This window comes from Myotis nattereri (assembly GCF_964212035.1).
Source record: "Myotis nattereri genome assembly, chromosome: 1".
Classification (NCBI taxonomy): Eukaryota; Metazoa; Chordata; class Mammalia; order Chiroptera; family Vespertilionidae; genus Myotis; species Myotis nattereri.
This window is the reverse complement of record NC_138075.1, coordinates 2,824,738-2,846,778: the sequence shown is the minus strand read 5'-3', so window position 1 is coordinate 2,846,778 and position 22,041 is coordinate 2,824,738. Positions and strand designations below refer to the sequence as shown.

Sequence of the window (22,041 nt, the reverse complement as noted above, 5' to 3'; positions counted from 1 at the left end):
GGAGTCTCAGAAAACCCCTCTGGCAGGTCTTTGAAATGTCTACCTAGTTGCTTATTTTATAAGAACCATATGTAGTGCAGCCTGGGAAATTTTTGGCAAAGTCTGATTTTGGCCAAGTCTTAAATAGGTCCCCTATGATAGGGAGGCCGTAGGTGGGAGGGGGCACCTGGCAGGCGGTGTTCAAGGCCTGGGGACCTGGGAGGAAGTGGGAAAACGTGCAAGGCCTCGGAGCCTGGGGAAGGGAATGCAGTCCGGTCCCATGATCCTTTGAGGTCAGTGTCATTGCAACTCCTGACAGGCAGGAAGGGACACCTGAAGCTCTAGGGGGGAACCCACCGCGAGGGGAGGGGGAACCAGTCTGGTGACTCAGGTTCAACTCAGCGCTCGGGGCCTGTGCGCGAGGACTGGCCTGCCACCCTGACATGGTTGCTTTGTGAATGGCAGCCACCTCTGGTTCTCTGGGCTGAATTCAAAGAGCTGTGCTTGGTTAGTGGCCTGAGCGGGGGCGCCACTGGGGCCTGGCTGAGTCTGGGTAGCAAGGCCCCACTGCTGTGGCTGCACCTGTTGGGATGTTGGAGTCCCATCAGCCTGGTCAGACTGTTCAGAGTTCTGGGACATCCCATGGGGAGGCCGCGGGAGGAGGTGCTGGACTTCCTGCCTCCAGTCCCATGAGTCACTGAGAGATACAAGGAGGACTGGCCTAAGCTGGCCACACTCCAGGAAACTTCTTTATTTTTTATAGAATTGATTGGGGTGACCTTGGCTCATTAAATTATATAGGGTTCAGGTGTACAGTGCTCTAATCCATCGTCTATATTATGTTGTGTGTTTGGTCCAGGAATCTTTGTACAAAGTCTTGTTGAGAAGAGAAAAATGACAAGTCCATTTTTGCCTCCTCAGCGTGGACTTGTGAACTCCCAGAGACAGGCCTCCATTGCTCAGGGCTTGCAGGCCCAGCGGGGCGGGGTAATCTTGGAGGACGTTGAGGGGCCCTGGATGGCTTAGGGCAGTGGTCGGCAAACTGCGGCTCCCTGGACCCCTGAGTGTGGCTCCTCCACAAAATACCACGTGCGGGCGCGCACGTTCAGTGCGATTGAAACTCTGTGGCCCATGCGCAGAAGTCGGTATTTTGTGGAAGAGCCACACTCAAGGGGCCAAAGAGCCGCATGTGGCTCACGAGCCGCAGTTTGCCGACCACTGGTTAGGGAACAGAGGGCTGAGGCCTCTGGAGAAAAGGCTGGCCCTGGCCCTGGAGGCTGCCCAGGCCCCAGAAGGCCTGGGGTCAAAGAAGGAGGGGCGTCCAGGCCAGCTGGGAACTCTGGGAGCCGATGGCACACTGGCCACCCTGTTCACACTTGACCAAAACCAACTTCCTGGGTGTGGAGGGGCCAGGGAGGAAGGAAGGGAACTCCAGCCAAGCCCATGCTGAGACCTCTCAGGCTAAGAAGTGGCCTGGCCCAGATGGCCTGCTGGTGTGCACGCGGCTGTGGGTGCAGCAGGTGTGTCTGTGTGGGTGTGTGCGTGTGTTGCAGAGCATGCATGTGTGAGTAGGAATGCGAGAGCACGTGAGCGAGTCTGTACCTGCGCGTCTGTAAGAGGGAGTGTGACTGAGCAAGTGTGTCAGTGTGACAGTGTAAATGTTGGATATGTGTAGGTGAGCCTTTGCACGAGTGTGTGTGTGTGACCGAGAATACATGTTGAAGGCGCGGGTTTGTGGGTGTGGGTGCCCGTGAGTGTGTCTGTGTGTGATGTGAGTGTGAGGGAGCACGGCTGCCCTGGTGAACCGGGTGACGCCATCGCTCTCGACCGCGAGGAAACCTGCACCTTTCGGGCCCCGCGCGGCCTGCGTGGCTTTTTGACCCGGAAAGGGGGCCGCCGGGCGGGCGGGCGCGCGGGGCCAGGGGGCGGGGCGCCGGCGGGAGGGACGAGGGGGGAGGGGGCCGGCGCGGCGGCGCCGTTGCTAAGGCCGGCGGGGGGGGGGCCTTGGCAACCGGGCGCGAGCGTGCGCGCGTGCGCGTGGGGCGGCCGCGCCGGCGGTCCTGCGGCTCCCACGCGCGCGGGCGCGGGCGCGGGCGCGGCGGGGGCGGGGCGGGCGCGCTCCGGCGGGCGCCGGCGGGGATTTCCAGCGCGAGAGGAAGTGCTGCGAGCGGGAGCGCGAGGGCGCGAGGAGCGCGGGGCGGCGCGGCCGCCGCGTGCGCGAGCCGGTTGCAGCCCAGCAGGGACTTTCCAGCCGGCGGCGGCGGCGGCCGCCGGCCCTTCCCCGCCCCCCGACATGGGGCTGCCCGGGGAGCAGGACGCTGCGGACCGCGGCGGAGGACGCGCCCGGCGCCCCTGAGCCACGAGCGGCGGCGGACCTCGGGGTAAGGGGCGGCGGCGGGCGGGAGGGCGGGCGGCGGCGGGCGGCCCGGCGGCTCCATCCCGGGCTCCATCCCGCGCCCTCGGCGGCGGCGCGGGGCCGGGGCGGCGCAGGCCCGGCGCCCGGCGGCGAGTGCCCGGTGCGGCGCCGCCTCGCCCGGTCCCCGCCGGGCCGCCCGCCCCTCGGACGCCTCAACTTCGGGAAACTTTGCGCCCGAGGCCGGGCCGGGGCCGCGGGGCCGGGGCTCCGCAGCTTTTCAGGAAACGGGCGCCCGGGCCTCCCGCGAACGTGACCCCGCGGCAGCGAGAGCAGCATCTGCGGCGCGGCGGTGCCGGGACCCGGGCCGCGGGGCTGCCCGCACGCACGAGCGGTGGCCGAGGCTGCGGCGGCGTCCGACCATTATTTAAAAGTTTACCCTGAGTCATTCCTCTGCAGAGGAGCGCGCCTGATTCACGCCGGCGCTGCGGGCGGGCGGGCGGCGGGCGGGCGGCCCGGTTGGGGGCAGATGCACGCATTCCCCTCCGGCCGCGGAAGGTCAGCGCGGCGCCCCGAGCGCGGGGCCGGCCCGGGCTGCGTGCCCGCTGCGGGCGCCGGCCGCCCGGCCACGTTTGCCCGTCGCCCGCCCGGGGACGCCGCTCCTGTTCAGCCCCGTCGCGGGGGTTCCGTGCGGGACCCCGTCCCTTCCCGGGAAACAGCAGCGAGATGGAAATGAAGCGTGTGGACGTGCCCGGAAATTTAAGGAGCCTTCAGATCACGGACCTCCGAAGGGGACAATCTTATTGCACCTTTTTCGTGTGAAGCTGTGACTCGGTTTTCGAACGGCATAGGGGTGTGTGTGTGTGCGCGTGTGCGTGGTTATTCATTTATTTTTGTGGAGTCCACAGAGGCTGCATGGAGTGGCGTTGTTGCTGCTTCTTAATTTACATTCACAGCACACAGCTGAGGAGCCCCCCCCCCCCCCCCCCGCCGCATTTGCTGGGAACACACACGGGGAAGCTTTGGGAAATGTTGATTTCTGTCCCTTCCTATGTCTGCAAAACCCGGAGGCCATCGCCATCGGTGGGCGCTGAGATCTCCGCCGAAACGGCCTGTGGGGAGCCCATCCCGGGCAGGAGCCTGGCCGGCCGGCGGGCCGCCATCCGCTGCTCCCAGGGCCGCGTTGTGACAAGGCGCATGTTAGGAATGAGTCGGAAGACGAAAGCATTTTGGGCCCAAACAAAATAAGCCTCGCCGGTCTGATAAGTGGGCAGTGTCACCCCGGATTGGAAACCCTCCTGCGAGTAGGTGCTGGGGACAGAAACCGGCCGGGAGGCCAGCATCCCTGCGAGCAACAGGCCTTGCGGGTCGGGTCGAGGCGTAAGATGTGCGGAGTCTCACCCAGACGCCATCGGTCCCAGCTGTCACAATGCAGAAGCCAGGGGCGCGGGGAGCTGCCAGGGAGAAGGCCAGACTTTTTTTTTTTTTTTTAAGACGTTCATGTGAATTTTTCTATGAGGGGAATGGGGACTCATTATTTTCCTTGGACACTACCCATTCATTTTGCAGAAAGATGGCAAGAGCAGGGGTCAGTTCTGTTAAAAAGGATTCCTGCTTGAAGAAGGGCCTCCTGCACCTGAAACATCTGTTTGCTTCTGCTGTTTTCCCGTGTTGGGGATTTTGATTCTGTAAACACCCCTGGCAGGTCCCTTCCAGTTTTCACTCTGCAAACAGAGAGGGACCTTTCTGGGGTGTTGTCAGGATAGATATGCTAATGAGCTGAAGGGTGAGAATGATTGACTCCCGTAAAGTCCTTTTTAAAAATGACGTGAAATCTGTACTTGGAGAAAGACAAAACTGCCACTGTGGTGTTGCAAGCCTGCGCCAGCTCAAGCACACAAAGGAAATTGCGTTAAATTTGCCCATTTCTGTGTTCTCATCCTCTTACCCGATTCTCCCAAGCAGCGGGGATCTAACCTATCACATATTATGCAACCGCTGAGTTTCCTTGCAGTGGCCACTTTAAGAACTCCCTTAGCCCAGGGGACATCCTCTGACCAAGGCCCTCTGCGTGGACCAGGGATCATGCATGACCCCTAGGGGGCTTCCGGGAGTGCTCACCGGGGGAGATACATTATCTGGGGGGCAGGGGGAGGAGAGTCATAGTATTGACTTAAGGTGCAGAGAGAAACTGGGAGAAGGCTGTGGAGTGGGGAAGGCGGTGAGGCCAGTGGATTTGGAAGGTGACCAGCGAGAGGCAGCCGAAGCCTAAGTGTGGAGATGGTGCTGAGACTTGTTCTGAGCAGGAGGCATGAAGCCGTGAGAGAGGGCCCGGCGCCCGCAGGCAGGAGGGGCAGAGAGGGGAGCGGGTGGTGCAGTGGCAGGTTAGCAGGCTTGGGGTCCAAAGAAGCTCATGGAAACAGAAGAGAAAAGGAAAAGTTGTGCTTGTGTAGTATTATTCATAATTAACTAAAAAAGACACAATGGCTCTCTCATTTTGGAGCGCCTTTACTGTGTTGTGCACAGCACCATCCTAGACGTGGTGGGTGGTGGGGCACTGACCAGCCCAGGAAAGAGGAGGTGAGGCTCTTATCAGTCAGCATTAGAACCTGTTTTGGGGGCCGAAAATTTTGTCTCCCTGTGCAGGTACCTTGGGGTGAGGCTGGCAGGTGGTGAGATGTCACTGGGGCAGGTGACTCCTGGTTTCTGTCAACTGCAGAAATCAGGTTGGCATCTTGTACTGAATTCTGTATTCCTCTAGATAAGTGGATCATTAGCTGGGACTTGGGAGTCTTTTTCCCATTTAATTTAATGTTCAATTAATGTGCCTCGAGTTCCCATAATGTTCTAGTTACAGTGCCAGGGTGAGGGAGAGACCAGACCGCCTTTAAAGGCAGGGTCTGCGGAAGTCTGGGGCTTCCCAGCTGGTGCACAGTGAGGGGAGAAGCCGGGACCCAGTGAGGGGAGGAGCCAAACCCAGTGAGGGGAGGAGCCGGGACCCAGTGAGGGGAGGAGCCGGGACCCAGTGAGGGGAGGAGCCTGGACCCAGTGAGGGGAGGAGCCGGGACCCAGTGAGGGGAGGAGCCAAACCCAGTGAGGGGAGGAGCCGGGACCCAGTGAGGGGAGGAGCCGGGACCCAGTGAGGGGAGGAGCCAAACCCAGTGAGGGGAGAAGCCGGGACCCAGTGAGGGGAGGAGCCAGGACCCAGTGAGGGGAGGAGCCAGGACCGGCCTCTCAGCCAGAGCGAAGACCCCAGGAAGAAAGTTGAGCCAGTGTGGACTCCGGTGTAGAAGACATCTGACGGACATGGGGTCGGGAGGCCGGAAGTGGGCCTCCAGCTCCTGCCAAGTCCCCCTGGTGTTTGTCAGATGCGACCTGCCTGCTGGCTGCCCTGCTGCTGGCCAGGGGTGCAGTGTTGGCCGCCCCGTGATGGCGTGTCTAGGGGTGATGTTTCTGCGCATCCTCTGGCCCTTGCAGGCCCTTTGTGACCGGAGCTGGGCGGTTAGGCCTCCGCCCTGTGCAGGCCGCCCTGGGTGGAGCACGCGGCTGTCCCTCCTCCCTCTCCGGGGTAGGAGTCTCCGGAGTGCGCAGGGGGTCAGGGTGTGCGCAGGGGGTCGGGGTGTGCGCAGGGGGTCGGGGTGGGCGCAGGGGGTCGGGGTGGGCGCAGGGGGTCTCCGGAGTGCGCAGGGGGTCGGGGTGGGCGCAGGGGGTCTCCGGTGGGCGCAGGGTGTCTCCGGTGTGCCAGGGGGTCGGGGTGGGCGCAGGGGGTCTCGGTGTGCATAGTGGGTCAGGGTTACAGAGCTCCTCCCTCCCCCGGGCCTCCCCTCCCTGCTTCCCTCTCACCCACCTCGAATCACTCATGTCCCTTTGGTTCTCCAGACATAAAACATCGGGCCCTATAATTTCATTTCATGATTTTTTTTTTAAGAGTTTGTTCCATGGTGATTTTGACTCCATATATAAAATATATTTTTATTTTTATTTTTATTTTATTTTTTTATTTTTTAAATATATTTTATTGATTTTCTACAGAGAGGAAGGGAGAGAGATAGAGAGTTAGAAACATCGATGAGAGAGAAACATCGATCAGCTGCCTCCTGCACATCTCCCACTGGGGATGTGCCCGCAACCCAGGTACATGCCCCTGACCGGAATCGAACCTGGGACCCTTCAGTCCGCAGGCTGACGCTCTATCCACTGAGCCAAACCGGTTTCGGCTATAAAATATATTTTTAAATTTTATTTATTTTAAATGGAGGTTACTTGGTAACTTCTCATGATGCCATTCTACCAAGAAAGATACCACACTTGTGGTTTTGATATCCTGATTTCCTTTCCAATTTAAACACTTGATTCTGTGGCAAAACCTAAATACATATTTATAGGAAACTTGGATTCTGTAAGCCGCGAGAAAAGCAAAACGGATTAACCAAGTGGCATGAAACATCTTTAGGGCAGCGGCGGCATCCGCATGGTGAAGCGGGGGTGCCAGCGGCATGACTGTGCTGAGGGCTTTAAGACCAGCTCCGCTCCCGAAGGGTAACGCCCAGTAGGCCTCTCCCCTCCCCAGGTCTAGACCCTCTGCCTTTGTGTCCAGAACCCGCAGGCCTGCGAGAGGAGGGGCCGGACAGGGCCACCCAGTGGTCCCTGTGGTGTGGCTCTGCAGTGGGCGAGCCAGAGCCTCGCAGCTGCCACCCCTGCCTGCCCACCCCATGCACCCTTCCGGAAGCAGTGAGAGCCCTGGTCCGTTGCGTTAGGGGCTCCAGGACAGGACGAGCAGGGAAAGTCGCTCCCCAGCCTTCCTTGCTCAGTCATACCCAGGAGTCACAACTTTACTCTGGAAATTAGATCTGTCCCTTTTGGATTAATAATGGCCCGGCCTTTGAAACGTGGTTACAGGGGAAATGAAGTGTTCTGGTTGCAGAGGGCTTTCCCGTGAGAGCGCGCTTGGCGTGGCGCGCGAGACGGCTCAGGCTGTGTTTCATCTTAACATTTAATGCAAATGTGATGTCGTACTCAGTGATATGTCTGATTTTTCTACCATAAACACACTTTCCCCCCTGAATTTTGGGTATGGTAGGTTCTCCGTAAGATGGTGTTTATGCTTAGCTTCCCTGGGCTCCCCAGGGGGTCCCCTGGCATCCCCTGGGCTCCCGAGGGGGCTGGCCACCCCAGCTTCAGCGGTGTGGGCGTGGTGGGAGGCACAGCGGCGGCCCTCTGTTCAGCACCAGCAGCGAGGGCGGCCTCTGCCTCTGCCTCTGCGTCGGCTTCCCCGCCCGCACGGCTGATGGCACCCCCCCCCACCCCCCAGCCCTGCTTGTCAGGAGGAGACCGTGAAACGGCCCGTGTTCGCTCATGTCCACGGAGGACTGGATGTGGGGAGTCAGCGTGTGGAGGTCTGGCAGTGTAAACAAGGGGTCAGTCTTAGGGGCCCTTGCGACTTTCTCACCGAGTTCCCTCATTTTATAAGGGCAGCAGCTGAGGCTCAGGAGGGGGTAGTGGCTCCCCCAGGTCTGTTAGGACAGAGCAGGGACTAGTCACCCCGAGTAGAGTGTCCCCTGCCTTCTTCATGCCCCAAGATCCGCCCGGGGCCTGCTTGGCTTCCACTTAAGACCCAGGACAGTGGAGAGTTATTTAATCAGCGCAGTTTTGAGAATTTGCTCAGGAGCAGTGCTAGTTGCTAAAGCTGGAAAGTCGAGTAAGATGCTCTGTGATCAGTCTCCAAGGAGCTTCTGTACCAGGATGCGCCAGAGAGTCCTGAGGTGCTGGCACCAGGGGCAGGTGCCGGGGGGAGGGGGTGGGCACTGGGGGAGGCAGGGCCCGTTGCCTGGGACCAGGGCTTAGGAGGTGGTTTCTGGGAGGATGAGCATGAGCAAGCTGGCTGTGGGGGAGCGAGCTCACGGTGAGGCCTAGGGGTCTGGCGGCCGCCCTGGGTGCCAGCCTGACTGTGGCGAGAAGATTGTCCCATTTTACAGATGAGGAAACTGAAGAGCTCCAGGCCTGTGGGACCCCAGAGCTCAGGTTCTCATCACTGCTCGGCGGGCAGTTGGCGCTGAATTAAGTCCGCTTCTGGGTTCTGTTCAGACTCCAGACTGTAAGTGTCGCTTTCTGGTTCCGGCGTTCTCGCTCCCTCCTGAGCGCGCGCTGCGGAGCGGGGTCGGGTCCAGCGCGGGCGTTTTGTGCGGCCATTCTTCCCCCAGAGTCCGTTCTGCCTGCGCGGACACTTCCCAGCCGCTCCCGTTCCTTCCCTCTGTTCAGAGTTATTTTCCTGTGGCAGCAACATCGCACTCAACGCCCTTTAAAATCCACTCCCACCGCCCTCAGGTGCTGCTGACGTCTGGTACTAACGTGCTGGCGACCCCCTCCCTGCGCTCACATCCTGACTCATCAGGACGGTGTTCAGTGACTGTCTCCTCAGCGGCTCGTTGGTGGTCACATGTCCCCAGGCCTGGCCACTCTGGACGGAGCCGACTGGGGCCCCCGACAGTCAGGTTCCTGCCATTCACCTGGGAGATGAGAATAGCTACTGGGGCCCCCGACAGTCAGGTTCCTGCCATTCACCTGGGAGATGAGAATAGCTACGCGTCGCTGATGGGGACGCGCGTTGAAGGCACAGGAGCCCTCTGCGCGGTCGCGGTCGGCAGGCCGTGGCGTGCTTGGGTTTGGGAGGAGAGGGTGTGTGCCGTCTGCCAGAACCTCTGTGCCGTCTGCCCGGCGGGAGCGTGCACCGTGCACCTGCCAGAGGCACATGCCTGAGCTGGGTCAGCTTCCTGGAGGGACGAGGGCACGTTTCTTTCTGACACGGCTGGTGCTGGGTGGGGGCGGCAGCATGGGGCCTGTGATTCTGGAGGCCCCCCCCCCCACCCCCGGCTCGAGGGGTGTTCAGGTCTTGGGAGGGGTCAGTGACAGGCTTCTAAGGACAGGCCCGCTTCCCGTGTTTCTCAGTTTGGCCTAAGATGTGCTCGGTGACAGTGAGGCTCACTCCACGGAGGGCCTCGGGGTTTGCGTCCGACCTGCCCGTGATAGTAAGTCACTCTCCTCCCTGCACCTCATGTTCTCAGCGGCGGAAGGGTGACTGGGTTACAGGGGAGACTGGGAGACCTGACACATCGCAAGAGGGAATTCCTCTCCCTCCCTCCTCTCCTGAGTTTCCAGAAGGGAAGACGAGCCAGGAATGACAGGCCTTCTGGGGATGAAGGCGGCCTGGAGGCCCGGCCTGCGTGGGGGTAGAAGAAGCACGCCATTGGACTGTAAGGAAATGATTTGTGACGAAGAGCAAAAGGTCTAGAAACTAGCAGTCGCTGTATGTTTGCGCACACAGGAATGTCTGCAGGTAGCCCCCCATTTTTTAAGAAAAGCAGTTTTTACGTGTGATGGTTTGTGATAAATTTATATTTTAGTACATTATTTAGCAGAACAGTATTCTTCAATCCATTCTGGTATCTGCTTAGATGTCACTTTTTTTAGGACAGTGGTTCTCAACCTTCTGGCCCTTTAAATACAGTTCCTCATGTTGTGACCCAACCATAAAATTATTTTCGTTGCTACTTCATAACTGTCATGTTGCTGCTGTTATGAATCGTAATGTAAATATCTGATATGCAGGATGGTCTTAGGTGACACCTGTGAAAGGGTCGTTCGACCGCCAAAGGGGTCGCGACCCACAGGTTGAGAACCGCTGTTCTAGGAGGTCTTCCCTGAACACCTAATTCAGTGATGGCGAACCTTCTGAGCTCGGCGTGTCAGCATTTGAAAAACCCTAACTTAACTCTGGTGCCGTGTCACATATAGACATTTTTTGATATTTGCAACTATACTAAAACAAAGACTTATATTTTTGATACTTATTTTATATATTTAAATGCCATTTAACAAAGAAAAATCAACCAAAATAATGAGTTCGGGTGTCACCTCTGACACGCGTGTCAGGTTCGCCATCACTGCCCTAATTCAGAGAGCCCCGGTTGTCTCTGTCTAGTTCCTTGTGGGCTTTTTAAATTCGTAGCAGAAAATTGTCCATCGCCATAGCCTGTGCACCCGAGAGCGCCTGGTGTGTGGTAGGAAGCTAAGAGTTTGTATGAATGAATCAGTAAACTATTGTCTGACCACATTTTCTTTTATTGAGGCAAAACTCACATGTCATACAATTAACTATTTTAAAATGTACTGTTCAGTGGTATTTAGTATGTTCACAATATTGTGCAAACACCAGTTCTTTCTAGTTTCAAATGGTTTTATCACCCATTAAAGAACCCTGTGCTCCTGGCATATTTGTTCCCTGTGCCTCCTTCTCTGGCCTGCTGTCTGTCCCTGTGGGTTTGCCTGTCCCGGCCGTGCCACGGAACAGGAGCCAGACAGCACGACTGGCTTTTGCGTCTCCTTCCCCTTAGCACAGTGTTGTTGAGGTGCGTCCAAGCTGTTGCCTGCACGAGTGTTGTGTTCTGTTTTAATGGCTGAATAATATTCCGTCGTGTGTCTTACCACAGTTTTGTTTATGCGTTCACTCACTTTTTGGGGTGGTTTTCACCTTTTGGCTATGACGAATCATGTGTACAAGTTCATGTGGAGAGGTGTTTCCATTTCTCTTGGGCCATATGGTGATTCTGTGTTTACCTTATTCCCACCAGCAAGGTGCCAGGGTTCCGATTTCTGCACATCTTTGCCAACATTTGTTTTTGTCTTTCTGGTGAAAACTCTCCTAGTGGACATGAAGTGGCATCTCCTTAATGACCGATGGCATTGGGCATCTTTTATCTTTTCATCGTATATAGTGGAACAATGTCTACTCAAGCATTGCCCATGTTTCAATGGATTGTTTGACTTTTTGTTGTTGACCTGTAAGAGTTCCTTCTATATTTTGGATAGCTACATGATTTACAGACATTTTCTCTCATTCCCTAAGATTTTTTTAGTCCTGTTAATGTCCTTTGATGTTTAAAAGCTTTTAATTTTGACGATGTCCACTTTTACTATTTTTCATTTTGTTGCTGTTGCTTTGGTATAAAATCTGAGAATCTATTGACTATGAAGATTTGCTATATGTTTTATAGTTTTAGTTCTTACATTCAGACCTTTGATCCCCGTGAGCTAATTTTTATGTGTGGAGTGAGGCAGGGGTTCTCCTTCATTCTGCTGCAAGTGCTTACCCAGTTGTCCAGCACCATGTGTTGAAGGAACTGTTCTTCCTCATTGGATGGTCTTGGTAGCCTTGTTGGAAATCAATTGGCCACGGATGTTTGAATTTATTTCTGGACTCTCTATTCCATTGTATAGGTCTGTCTTTATGCCAGTAGCACACTGTGTTTTGATTACTGTAGTTTATTTTTTTATTTTTATTTTTTTATTTTATTGCTTAAAGTATTACAAAGGGTATTACATATGTGTCCATTTGTTCCCCCCCCCGCCCTAGACAGTCCCCTAGCCTCCCCTGATTACTGTAGTTTAAAAAAACATATATATATATTTCTATTGAATATAGAGAAAGGAAGAGAGAGAGAAAGAGAGAGAGAGAAAGAGAGAGAGGGAGAGAAAGAGAGAGAGAGAGAGAGAGAGAGAGAGAGAGAAACATCAATGAAGAGAGAATCATTGATCGGCTGCATCCTGCATGCCCCCTACTAGGGACTGAGCCATCAACCTGGGCAGGTACCCTGATGGGGAGTTGAACTGTGACTTCCTGGTTCATAGGTCAATGCCCAACCACTGAGCCCCACTGGCCAGGTAGTTGCTGCAGCTTTGTAGAAAGTTTTGAAATAATTTTGGGAAGTGTGTCTTCCAACCTGTTTTTCCTATCTGCTCGGGCTAGTTGGGATCCCTTGCAGCTCCATAGTAATTTGAGATTCTGTTTTTCACTTTCTGCAAAAACAATTTGGAATTTTGAGAGGAATTACACTGCATGTGCTTTGGGGTGTTGCCATCTTAACCATATTCGGTCTCCTAGTCCATGACCATGGGATACTGGTCCATGTCTTCTTATCTTTCATTTTTTTCAGCAAGGTTCTGTTTCAGTGACCAAGTCTGCACCTCCGTGGCTTAATTTATTCCTAGGTATTGTATTCTTTTGGATGCTACTGTAAATCAAATTGTTTCCTTAATTTTTAAAAGATTTTTCATTGCTTGTATATAAAAGCACAACTGATTTAAAAATACATTTTTATTAAATCAGAGAGAAAGGGAGAGGGAAATAGAAACATCAGTGATGAGAGAGAATCATTGATCAGCTGCCTCCTGCATGCCCCCCACTGAGGATCGAGCCCGCCACCTGGGCATGTGCCCTGACCTGGAATTGAACTGTGACCTCCTGGTTCATAGGTCGAAGCTGAACCACTGAGCCACGCGTCGGTTGGCCACAACTGATTTTTGTGTGGTGATCATATAGCCTGCAACTTTGCTGAGTTTGGTTATTACCTCTGGTAGCTTTTTGTGGATTCTGTGGGATTTTCTACATGTGGAATCATGACACATGCAATAGAGATGCTTTTAATCTCTTTCTCTCCAATTTGGATCCTCTTGTTTCTTTTTCTTGCCTGGTTGCTCTGGCTGGGGCTCTGCAGTGCTGAACAGCAGTGGTGGAAGCGGACAGCCTTGTCTTGTTTCTGATCTTAGGGACACTTCCAGACTTGCACCATTGCTTATGGAGTTAGTGTAGGATTTCAAAAATAAGTGCCTTTTATCATGTTAGGAGGTTTCTTTGCGGAGTGTTTGATCATGGAAGGTTGTTGCGTTTTGTCACGTGCTTTTTGTGTGTCTGTTGACACGAACGCGTGTCTTCCCCCTCCGTCTGTTAATGTGGTGCATCACATTAATCGATTTTCATGTGTTGAACCGCCCTTGCTTTCCTGGGATAAATCGCACTGGATTGTGGTGGCTGTTCCCTTTAAGGTGTTGTTGGATTCGGTCTGCAATTATTTTGTTGAGAATTTTTGCATCCAGGTTTGTAAGGGACATTGGTCTTTAGGTTCCTTTCCTTGTGGTATCTTTGTCTGGCTTGGTAATTGGCTGCCAACCGCGTTTTAACCGATAATGAGAGAGAAACATCGATCGGCTGCCTCCTGTACGCTCCCACAACCCGGGCATGTGACCAAACCAGTAATTGAACCGTGACCTCCTGGTTCATAGGTTGGTGCTCAACCACTGAGCCACCCAGGCCAGGCTGTCAGGAGTTTTCCAGGTACGACTTTGGGTCCATAAAGTTTCCCTTCCTATTAGGTTATTTTTAAATACCTTGAAAACGTTACTTTAATTTGAAGAGTATCATGGAGTTTAAGCTTCTCTCTCTCTGTTCTTCAGTGAAACTTCATTGAGACACTGTCAGTAAATGTCCTTCTCTTCACCCTGGGTTACTCTAGGGGCCCCGTGGAGACGTCCCCGCCAAAGCCAGGCTGGCGTGTGGAGGTGGGGCTGCCTCACGGGCCTGTGCAGAGGCTGCGTTGGCTCTGCCCCCGTCTCGTTTCTGTGAGCCCTGCTTCTCAGCCCCCAGCTGGTGCCGCAGCACCAGGGAGCCTAGCGCGTGTGCGGAGGCCACAGGGCGTGGGGAGCGGACACAGAAATCTGAATCTTTGGCTCCAGGGGAGCCCCAAGGTGTGGGGTTGGTGAGGTTGGAGAGGGGCTGAGGTTTCTGGTCCATGTGCGTCCTCTGCTTGCACCCCGCCAGGAGCCCTGCCCACGAGCCTGCCCAGTGCAGTGCCGGCCGCAGCGCCAGCCGCCCAGGCCCGCTGTCCTGAGCACACCCTCCCGTTGTTCCCAATGCCCACCACTCCCTGGAGCGAGCCTTCTGTCCACAGAGTCAGCCGCTGCTGGCGGTGGATGTGTCAGCGTGACTGACAGGTGCATGGCATTTCAGGGAGTCCTGGGGCTCCTGAACCCCCTCCTGTCATGCCTGAGGTCTCTTACAGCAGTAAAGTTACACCCAGGTGTCCCCCCAAAATGTGAACACACTTTAACAGCTGATAGCGCAATTTTGGAAATGAAATCTATGTTAATAAACACCGCCTTTATGATTATTCAGTGTGTGTGCATTTTTGGGACACCCTACATATATGCTCCCTATATTTGGTATAGGGGTGCCAGACCTGCGTCAGGTTTAGTCACTTTGCGCAGAGAAATAAGTAAGGTGTGGTGTCTGAGGCATCTTCATAGAGGTCCCAGGTCTGCACACGACAGATAAGGCTCTTCCAGCTCCAACATTCTGTTCGTCAAGCACCAGCCTGCAAGGTCAGCCTCTGAGGCCCAGAGCGTGGGAGCATGGAGAGTGCTCATCAGCAAGCCGGCCGGGGAGGGAAGGCAGTGGGTGGCCGGCAGGCACAGGATGGGGGCTCCCTCCACAGGGGGGTCCACCCGTGTCCACGGCTCAGCATGGCGGAGCCCAGCAGGTCTCAAGGCTGGAGACCCGCAGGCGTGGAGGTCCTGAGAGGAGGTCGTGCCCCCAGGGCTCTGGAAACCGAGGTGACGGCCACCCCCTTTTGAAACGGAGGCTCAGCCCGTCTGTGTGGCCTGAGAAGCAAGAGAACAAAAATAAAGGGCAGATTACAGGACGAGTGAGTTAGCACGTCCGTGTCAGCTTCGGGCTTTGGCCAGCTCCCAACAGGAGCCTCACAGATGGGCCTCCCGGAGAGCCTGCCTCACGAGGCGACTGTGGTCTCAGAACCCACCCGAGCCCTGGCCTGTGTGTTCCGTGGTTAGGCATCGGCCTGCACTCCGGCGGGTCGCAGGTTCAGTTCCCCGTCAAGGGCACGTACCCGTCAATGGCCGTGACTGGGTGTGGAAGCCGGTGGCTAATCTGGAATATTGGAAACGGTGAGAGTTTAGGGGGCAGACAGGGCGTGGAAGGCCTGCTCAGGGACTTCCTGTGATGGCGGAGGGCAGAGCGCGCCCAGCGCGGGGCCAGCTGCGTGGACTCGTGAGCATCGTGGAAAGTCACAGTTTGCCTGCGTGTGCGGGTCCCACTCCCTCATGACCTCGCACCCAGAGCGTAGCTACCGCCGCCGGGACCGCTCCTCGCGGCCGCCGCGTGTTTGTGCTGCCAGCGGCCCGCAGGCTTCTGGACTCGTGTTCGGGTGGCTGTCCCGTGGGACTGGCCTTCCCTGTGGGATGTCTAGGGTTTCATGGGTTTCCAGGAGGGACAATGCTGACGGTCCACAGGGCCCCGGACGGGCCGTTTATCCCCAGGGATTTCCTAAAGCCCCCTGGTCGGGGCGGGAGGCCTCCCAGAGCCCCGGGTGGGACGGCGGATCGCGGGACGCCTGGCCGGCTCAGGCCGCCTGCTCTGTCCTCTGCTTTACCGGTGACTTATTTTTCTTCTTCTCGTGGCTTCATGTCAGCGATTCCAAATCCTGGCTGCACGTTAAGGTGAGTAGAAAGAACACAAAAGCCGGCCGCTTCAGACTCTTTCCGTCGGGAGCCCCGCACGCGGCCATGTCGGGCATCTTCCATAAAGTCGCCCTGGGTGGGACTGCCGCCCCGCACGCCGCCATGTCGGGCATCTTCCTTAGAGTCGCCCTGGGTGGGACTGCCGCCCCGCACGCGGCCATGTCGGGCATCTTCCTTAGAGTCGCCCTGGGTGGGACTGCCGCCCCGCACGCGGCCATGTCGGGCATCTTCCATAAAGTCGCCCTGGGTGGGACTGCCGCCCCGCACGCCGCCATGTCGGGCATCTTCCATAAAGTCGCCCTGGGTGGGACTGCCGCCCCGCACGCGGCCATGTCGGGCATCTTCCATAAAGTCGCCCTGGGTGGGACTGCCGCCCCGCACGCGGCCATGTCGGGCATCTTCCTTAGAGTCGCCCTGGGTGGGACTGCCGCCCCGCACGCGGCCATGTCGGGCATCTTCCATAAAGTCGCCCTGGGTGGGACTGCCGCCCCGCACGCCGCCATGTCGGGCATCTTCCATAAAGTCGCCCTGGGTGGGACTGCCGCCCCGCACGCGGCCATGTCGGGCATCTTCCATAAAGTCGCCCTGGATGGGACTGCCGCCCTGCACGCGGCCATGTCGGGCATCTTCCATAAAGTCGCCCTGGGTGGGACTGCCGCCCTGCACGCGGCCATGTCGGGCATCTTCCATAAAGTCGCCCTGGGTGGGACTGCCGCCCTGCACGCGGCCATGTCGGGCATCTTCCATAAAGTCGCCCTGGGTGGGACTGCCGCCCCGCACGCCGCCATGTCGGGCATCTTCCTTAGAGTCGCCCTGGGGTGGGACTGCCGCCCTGCACGCCGCCATGTCGGGCATCTTCCTTAGAGTCGCCCTGGGGTGGGACTGCCGCCCCGCGGGGCCGAGCCGGTGGGTCAGCAGAAGGCACACTCCTCTCCGGCATCACCTGCCCAGGCGCCTCGCCAGGCGGACCCAGGCCTCCCTCATGCCCGCCGGTGCCCTGGGCGCCTCAGCAGGGCTTTCAGGGACCGGACCTGCTCCAGGGGGAGGAGCCCCAGCGGCCATGGCCTCTCTTCCCGCTCCGCTTGCGTGAACGTGAGTGAGTGACTTGACCTTCAGGCCCCTGCACAGAAAGTGAGGCACCCAGGTCCTCTGTCCAATTCTGACGTCCCAGAGCCTCTGAAAACGGAATGGATTTGTCACAGATTTGGTGCCAAAACCTGACCTGGACTGAGGTGGTGCTGTTTACAGTCCCTGTTCCATGTGGGGTGTCTCGCCGCAGACGGTAATTCCTGTGGTTCTTGCAGGTGCTGCCCCAGACTTCACCGGGAGCGTTACATAATGCATACTGCACACAGTATTTCCTTCCTAACTTCCAGAGCATTCTGACCTCAAGCACAACTGGCTTTGGTTTGGGGTGAGGGGCTGTGGCTCTGGGGCCAGCCTATCTGCGAACCTCCTGGCGGCTCCCAGCACCCAGCCAGCAGCTGGCTTCGCCCTCGGCACCTCACTGTGCACACCTTCCCCGGGGCGTTGCTTTCCCAGAACCCCGGTGCTCTGCGTGACGGCCTCGCTGCTCAGACAGTCCAGTGTTTTCTATCGTCAGCATCCGCTGCGCCCGCCCTGGGTATCCATCATCCCTGCGTGCATCTGGGCCAGTGTCACTGGGAGTGAGTGTGTGCGGGACCTGGCCCTGCGGGCAGAGTGAGAATCAGTCCTAGAAAGAGAAAACTGGGAAGTTTGTTTTTGAGGAACCTATTTTGTTACATTCAAACCAAGAGGAGAGAGAAGGCGTGTTAGGAGGCAGCTTAGCCCCGGCCCCCTGCAGGCTCCCAGAGGAGCTGGGATGCTCGAGGGCGTGGAGGACCCTTGCGCTTTGGAGCGATGGTGTCTGGGAACCGCAGTGTTAGCTTCCTGTTTCCTTTTCTTTCTTTTTTAAATTGATTTTAGAGAGGAAGGGAGAGAGAGAGAAACACCAATGAAGAGAAGAATCATTAATCTGCTGCCTCCTGCACACCCCACACTGGGGACCGAACCCGCAACCCGGCACGTACCCTGACTGGGAATCGAACCGTGACCTCCTGGTTCCTAGGCCGACACTCAGCCACGGAGCCACGCGGGCCGGGCTGGAGCAGCCTCTTCTTTTTTTTGCCGTGAACCCTCACCCGAGGACATTTTCACTGGTTTTCCAGAGAGAGGGAGAGACACAGAGAAACATGGATGTTAGGGAAACACGTTGATTGGTTGCCTCCTGCACGAGTCTTGACCAGGGCCCAGGCCAGGGAGGAGCCTACATCCAAGGTACATGCCCTTGACTGGAATTGAACCCGGGACCCTTTGGTCCGCCAGCCGATGCTCTGTCCACTGAGCCACACCGGCCAGGGCTGAAGCAGCAGCCTGTCCTTAACACAGGTTTTGTGGTCTGCTTTACCTGGAACTCACGGCTTTTGCCTTTTGCTAGGAGACTTCCTGTGTGCCAGAACTGACCCTCCAGGACAGGAAAATGTGGGTGTTCCCCTGCTGTCTCACGCCCCCCTGCACCCCGAGAAGCTGGGGAGATTGTGGCCACCCTTGGCTGAGCAGAGTCTGTATTGAGAGGGACATGTCTCTAAATGCTTCAGTATGGTCCTCAGTTTCCTTTCCTTCGGGCCCGGAAGGGAGTGTTTGCTCTGCGTGTGTAATTGGTGCCTTTTGGTTTCAGGAATTTGGGGAGTGGGTGGCTAGTTGTGATGTGATCACCACCACCGCCGCCAGCCCCACTGGGGGCCCTGGGAGGCTGAGCGCACTGGTGCTCGCTCGGCGTGGCCGCTCCTCCGTGGTGGGAGGAAGAGTTCATACCTCGTGGCCTGGTGAGCTGATGGGGAACCGGATACCAGACGTCTCAGTGACTTAGAGCAGCAGTCGCCCACCTTTCGGATCGCGCGGACCACTGGTTAGTGACCGCTGGTTTAGAGTATGGAAGGTTACTGACTCTTTTTAGAGAGCGGTGCACACCAAGACAGTCTCAGGTAGATGACACAGTCACTGTCCTGGTGCGTCGGTCCCTGGACCGGGAGCCCGTGGAGTGGGCCTCCCACTGGACTGCAGACAAGCCCTCTGTGGAGCTTCGGCCTGCTGGCCCTCCTGGCTGCGGGCAGGGAGGGCGGGGAGGAGGCAGCCGCCGCTGTGGTCCCGTTGCACATGTGCGAGGACAGCTCCACATGCACGTTTCATGTGTGTCCTACAGGGCATCGGTCAGCAATGCCTTTGACTTCGGGATCTGCCTCCTATAGAAATGGGGAGACTTGGGGATGAGCTCCCCCGCCCCCCAGGGAGGCAGGCCTCCTAGAGACTCGCGCTCAGACTGGGCCCGTCCAGAGGAAGTGTGGGTGCTGCCGTCGCGGCTCAGAGCCCCGCAGGGTGGCGGGTGCAGGCACCGCACTGCTTTCGGTTTCAGCGGCATGTGATTTGGGCCAGTGGTTTTAAGGGAGCCTTTCCCATCCAGCCCCGCTCCATCCCCGTGTCCTCGTTACAGTGGCGATGGGAAAAGGCCTCTGGCCGGGTCATGCTGGTCGCGGTGTGTGTGCGTGCGAGGGTGTCCCCCAGGGACGCTTGGCAGTGTCGGAAACCCCCTGGGCTGGTGGGTGGGGCTGGTGTCGAGTGAGCACCGCCCGAGCTGGTAAACACCGGGATGCCCAGGGCAGCCCCCCAGCAGAGAGCTACCTGGCTTAGGTGTGGGGGTGCAGAGCTGGGAGTCGGGGCCAGAGGATGTGTGACTGTTCGGGTTTCATGTTGTGAAGGTGAGGTGCTTTCTACAACATGGTCTCTAGCTATTAGATGAGGTCGTAAAGAGTAAAGAATGTCTTTAATTTGTACTGTCACGCGGGCCTGCTCTGAGTGTATTAAAATGCGCAGAGGGCACTCAGAGGTCAGGGGCCTGGGGCAGAGGCCCGGCTGGTGTGGCTAAGCCCTTCCTGAGAAACCATGATTTAAGTGAAGCTTTGGTCGCAGGACGGGAGTTTTTGAGTAGGTACCATCAGAATCAAGGACTTCTCCGGCTGTGGCTCCCAGTGCCCGGTTTGTCCTTAGCCCGTGGCCCTCGCGCCAGCTCCAGCCTGTGTGTTCACCCGCTCCTGGCTGAGTGCTGGGGGTGCCGGCACCGCCCTGAGCGCCAGGGACCCAGCAGGCCGGTGAGGTCAGGACAGATTGGGAGTCCGGTGCGGCTGCAGGATAGAGCGGGCTGGGCAGGGCTGGGCGGGCGCTGCCTGAGCTGGTCTGGGGCTCACTGACCAGGCCGGCGCGGGAAACGCACTGTGTCCATGGCCTGAGGCTCCCGCGTGTTCACTTAGCTGTCGCCCACCCTGTCCCATGGCTTCTGAGCCCTTCCCACCGCCTCCGGGTGCTGACGCCAGAGGGCTGGGCAGCACCCAGGATCCCTCGCCTGCCTGGTCTCCCACCCAGTCCCCCTCTCCCCCAAGGAACCCCCCCTCCTGCCCAGTGCTGGGCCCCCTGCCCGCCATCCTCAGATGGGAGCCTCACCGGGTGCGGGGACAGGAGGAGCAGGGTGCACAGGGACCGCCCTCTGAGAGCTGGGGTTTTGCATGGGGGTTTCTGTCAGTTATTTTTTCCTCACCTTTTGGAGCCCAGGCCGGGGTGGGGGGTGGAGAGGGCAGACAGCGCCGATCCCTGCAGGGAGCCACCCCTCCCACGCACAGAGCTCAGAGGGCAGCCTGTGCTGAAGGTCTCAGCGGGCTTTGTGAGCAGGAAGCGGAGGCCAGCGCCCTGGCCTTGGAGTAGGTGCCCAGTGTGCGAGCGGCACTGGAGGACGGGCGCTGCGCTCACAGGCTTCCCTGGTCCCCAGGCCTCTCCTGCCCTCAGGCCTCTCCTCCTCCTCAGGCCTCCCCTCCTCCTCAGGCCTCTCCTCCTCCTCAGGCCTCTCCTGCCCTCAGGTCTCTCCTCCTCCTCAGGCCTCTCCTCCTCCTCAGGCCTCTCCTCCTCATCAGGCCTCCCCTCCTCCTCAGGCCTCTCCTGCCCTCAGGTCTCTCCTCCTCCTCAGGCCTCTCCTCCTCCTCAGGCCTCGCCTCCTCATCAGGCCTCCCCTCCTCCTCAGGCCTCTCTTGCCCTCAGGTCTCTCCTCCTCCTCAGGCCTCTCCTCCTCATCAGGCCTCCCCTCCTCCTCAGGCCTCTCCTGCCCTCAGGCCTCTCCTCCTCATCAGGCCTCTCCTCAGGCCTCTCCTGCCCTCAGGCCTCTCCTCCTCCTCAGGCCTCTCCTGCCCTCAGGCCTCCCCTCCTCCTCAGGCCTCCCCTCCTCCTCAGGCCTCTCCTCCTCCTCAGGCCTCTCCTCAGGCCTCTCCTCCTCCTCAGGCCTCTCCTCAGGCCTCTCCTCCTCCTCAGGCCTCTCCTCAGGCCTCCCCTCCTCCTCAGGCCTCCCCTCCTCCTCAGGCCTCTCCTCCTCCTCAGGCCTCTCCTCCTCCTCAGGCCTCTCCTGCCCTCAGGCCTCCCCTCCTCCTCAGGCCTCTCCTCCTCTTCAGGCCTCTCCTGCCCTCAGGCCTCTCCTCCTCCTCAGGCCTCTCCTCAGGCCTCTCCTGCCCTCAGGCCTCTCCTCCTCCTCAGGCCTCTCCTGCCCTCAGGCCTCCCCTCCTCCTCAGGCCTCCCCTCCTCCTCAGGACTCTCCTCCTCCTCAGGCCTCTCCTCAGGCCTCTCCTGCCCTCAGGCCTCCCCTCCTCCTCAGGCCTCTCCTCCTCCTCAGGCCTCTCCTCAGGCCTCTCCTGCCCTCAGGCCTCTCCTCCTCCTCAGGCCTCTCCTGCCCTCAGGCCTCCCCTCCTCCTCAGGCCTCCCCTCCTCCTCAGGCCTCCCCTCCTCCTCAGGCCTCTCCTGCCCTCAGGCCTCCCCTCCTCCTCAGGCCTCTCTTGCCCTCAGGTCTCTCCTCCTCCTCAGGCCTCCCCTCCTCATCAGGCCTCTCCTGCCCTCAGGCCTCCCCTCCTCCTCAGGCCTCTCTTGCCCTCAGGTCTCTCCTCCTCCTCAGGCCTCCCCTCCTCCTCAGGCCTCTCCTGCCCTCAGGCCTCCCCTCCTCCTCAGGCCTCTCCTCCTCCTCAGGCCTCTCCTCAGGCCTCCTCTCCTCCTCAGGCCTCCCCTCCTCCTCAGGCCTCTCCTGCCCTCAGGCCTCTCCTCAGGCCTCTCCTCAGGCCTCTCCTCCTCCTCATCAGGCCTCCCGTCCTCCTCAGACCTCTCCTGCCCTCAGGCCTCCCCTCCTCCTCAGGCCTCCCCTCCTCCTCAGGCCTTCCCTGCCCTCAGGCCTCTCCTGCCCTCAGGCCGAGTCCGGCCGCCTGAGCCTTGTCCTGTGAGGCGTGCAGGAGGACGCACTCCAG

At 58.2% G+C, this 22,041-nt stretch overlaps 1 protein-coding gene across 3 annotated transcripts in view; it reads left to right on the top strand.

Moving 5' to 3' along the window:
- The first annotated feature begins 2,124 nt into the window (after positions 1 to 2,124).
- TRAF3 (TNF receptor associated factor 3) overlaps positions 2,125 to 22,041 on the top strand; it is a 90,603-nt gene continuing 70,686 nt past the window's right edge. Inside the window, exon 1 of one of the 3 annotated variants that reach the window (XM_081086040.1) lies at positions 2,125 to 2,360. The gene's annotated coding sequence lies outside the window, so the exon portion shown is untranslated. The remainder of the gene's footprint in view (positions 2,361 to 22,041) is intronic. The other 2 variants (XM_081086041.1, XM_081086043.1) reach the window with 2 other exon arrangements.